Here is a 3590-nt window from a genome sequence, read left to right on the forward strand (position 1 = left end):
GAGAATTATCTGTTTTTCCCTGAACCCTATTTTTTTTAAAGTAAGGTTATTTCATTTGTTGGTGTTTAATTTGTTGAGATCTTTGTATATTTTTTGATATTAGTCCTCTCTCCAATGTAGGAATGGTGAAGAACCTTTCGCAGTCTGGAGGCTGCTGTTTCATCCTATTGACAGTGTCCTCTGCCTCAAGGAAGCTTTTCAGTCTCAAGAGGTCTTATTTATTACTCGTTGATCTTACTGCCTGAGCAGTTCTGTTCAGAATGTTGTTTCCTGTACCAATGCGTTCAAGGCCATTCCCCACTTGCTCTTCTATTAGATTTAGTGTATCCAGTTTTGTTGAGGTCTTTGATCCCCTTGGATTTGAGTTTTGTACAGGATGATGAACATTGATCCATTTTTGTTCTTGTCAAGGCAGACATCTAGTTAGAGCAATAGCATTGGTTGGAGATGCATTCAATTTTCCATTGTATTGTTTTGTCTTATTTTCAAAAATCAAATGTTGGTAGGTGTGTGGGCTTATTTCTGGGGCTTGGATGAGATTCCATTGAACAATTTGTTTAGTTTTTAGGACAAAACCTTACTGTTTTGTATTATTATTGCTCTGTAGTACATCTTGAAACAAGGAATTGTGAAACAAGGATTTATTGTACACAATTGTTTTAGCTATCCTGTTGTTTCCCATGTAAGGTAAAGGATTGCTCTTTTAAGGTCTGTAAAGAATTGTGTTGGAATTCCATGAGAATTGTTTTGAGTTTGCACATTACTTTTGGTAAGATGGCCATTTTTAGTATGTTTATTCTCCTGGTCAAACAGCATGGGAGATCTGTCCATGTTATTTTATCTTCTTCAAATTCTTCCTTCAAAGACTTGAAGTTCTTGTCACACAAGCCTTTCCCTTTGTTGGTTAGATTTACACCAAGATATTTGACATTATTTTTGTCTATTGTGAATTGTGTTGTTTCCATAATTTCCTTCTCGACCCTTTATAGTTTATTTAATGAAGGGCTACTGATTATTTTTTTAGTTGGTTTGCATCCAGTCTCTTTGCTGAAAGTGCTTTAACAGCTGTAGAATTTCTCTGGTAGAATTTTGGGTGTCATTTATGTATACTATTGTATAATCTGTGAATGGCAATATCTTGACTCTTTCTTTTCCAATTTGTGTCCCCTTGATCTCACTTGGTTGTCTTATTGCTCTAGCTTGAACTTCAAGTACTATATTTTAGTGCTATGGAGAGAGTGGCGAGACTTGTCTTCGCTCTGATTTTAGTGGAATTGCTTTACGTTTCTCGCCACTTAATTTGATGGTGTCTATTGGCTTGCTGTATATTGCCTTTCTCACGTTTAAGTATCTGCCTTGTATCAGTGATCACTCCAAGTCTTTCAACATGAATGGCTTTGGGATTCTCTCAAAGGATTTTTATGCATCTAATGATATGCTCATGTGCTTTTTGTATTTCTTTTTATCAATATGGTGGATTCTATTGGTGGATATTTGTATACTGAACCATCACTGTAATCCGGGGATGAAGCCAACTTGAACATGGTGGCTGTTTTTTTAAAATGTGTTCTTCAACTGGTCTGTGAGTATCTTATTGAGTATTTATTCTGAGTTTTTTCGAGACTAAGTGTGCACGACCATGCCCAGCGCTTTGTTGAGTATTTTCCCATCTATGTTAACAAGGGAAATGGGTCTGACATTCCCTTTCTGGATTGAATCTTTGTGTGGTTCAGGTATCAATGTTTCTGTGCTAAGACCAACAGGCCCAGGGCCTTTTTTCTCTTGGTTGGGAGACTTTTCATAGCTCTTTCTATTTCCTCAGTGGTTATAGGACCTTAAAATTGTTTAACTCACCATGATTTAAAGTCGGTAAGTTGTACCTATCAAGAAAATCACCCATTTCATTTTGATTTTCCTATTATGTGGAGTACAGGCTTTTGAAGTAAGACCTAATTAATCTTTGGATTTCCTCAGCGTCTATTTTTATGGCCCCCTTTTCATTACTGATGTTATTAATTTGGATACTGGCTCTCTGCCTTTAAGTTTGTTTAGATAAGAGTTTGTCTATCTTGTTGATTTTCTCGAAGAATCAGCTCTTGGTTTCCTTGATATTTTATATTGTTGTCTTTATCTCTAACTGTTGATTTCATCCCCAAGAATGATTATATCCTGTGGAAGACTCGTCTTCAGTGTGTCTGTTTCCCTTTGCTCTAAGGCTTTCAGGCATATTTTTAATTCAGTAGGCTGAGATCTATCCAATGTCTTCACGAAGGAACTTAGTGTTACGAACTTCCTATTAGCACGACTATCATTGTATGCCCTAAGTTTGCATATGTTGTGTCTATATATTCATTGGATTTTAGAAAGTCTGACATTTCGTTCTTTATTTCCTCCCTAGAGTGGTCTTTGAATAGAGAGTTGTTCAGTTTCCATGAGTTTATCCACTCTCTGTTTTTGTTGAAATCCCCTCGTAATCCATGGTGTTCTATTAAAATCCATGGTGTTATTTCCTGTGCTGTTTGATATTATTGGGTGGTTTGCATGCCTACCTTCCTGGGCACCACTTGCGTGCAGGTGCCCCAGAAGCCAGAAGAGCTTGCTGGACCTTCTGGGACTCAATTTGCTGTAGATGACTAAGAGCTGCCTTGTGGGTCCTGGGAAAAGAAGCCAGATGCTCGAGACCAGCAGACTGTGTTCTGATGTGCCTAACCATCTCTCTGGCACATCAAAACGCTATTGAAATATGGCTCACTATGTAGCCCCAGATGGGCTTCAACCCACTGTGTGGCCCAGACTGTCTTTAGCTCCCAGTTGCCTTCACGCCTTTGCCTTCTAGTGCTGGGGTTTTAGGCAGGAGCCCCATGGTGAGCTCTTTCTGGTGTTCTTTCAGCCACAGGGTTGAGCTCCAGTACTTGTAGCCTCAGAGTAGAAGACGAGGTGTGGAAAGCAGTATTTGATCCTGGAAACAACTCTCTGTTCTTTCTGTGGATGGCAATGGCGTTTCAGGGAGGGGACAACCTTCATGAACTGGCAGAAAGGACAGCAATTGCCCATCTTCCACAGCCCCCCTTAAGAACTTAATGTCATCCTGCTTTCATGTATGTCCTCTGCTCTCTTTAGCGCCCAGATGACTTTCAAGCAATCTTCATTAACTACGGCCGTACGCAACTCTACAGTAAGAGGACACATCCGTTGACATCATATTTCTGGGTCTTATAACCTAAGGGTGAAGACAAATACACCGAGCACTCTTTTGCCCAACCATATAGTGTTGATTTTAAATGCAGCGAGCCCAACCTTTGGGTTTTACCCATGAAGACTCAAAAGGCAGATGCTGTGGTGAAAGCTTATTAGCTCAGAGAGGCAGAGAAAGCACCCAGAGGACCTCCCTCCTCACCCTCTGTCCCAGAAAGAAAAATCCCCTTCTTCTTGATGCAGTCTTACAGCCCTTTCAAACTGAATGTCTCTGCTTTCTACCTCCTGCGTCTCTCTTTATGTGCTCTGGACTACCTCTCACTCTCTGTGTGTTTTTTCATAGTCACTCCCTGTCTACTAGTGGCTTGCTCTTCCTCTTGACCTATGCTGGACTT

Source organism: Acomys minous (assembly GCF_964271855.1).
Source record: "Acomys minous genome assembly, chromosome: 7".
Lineage (NCBI taxonomy): Eukaryota > Metazoa > Chordata > Mammalia > Rodentia > Muridae > Acomys > Acomys minous.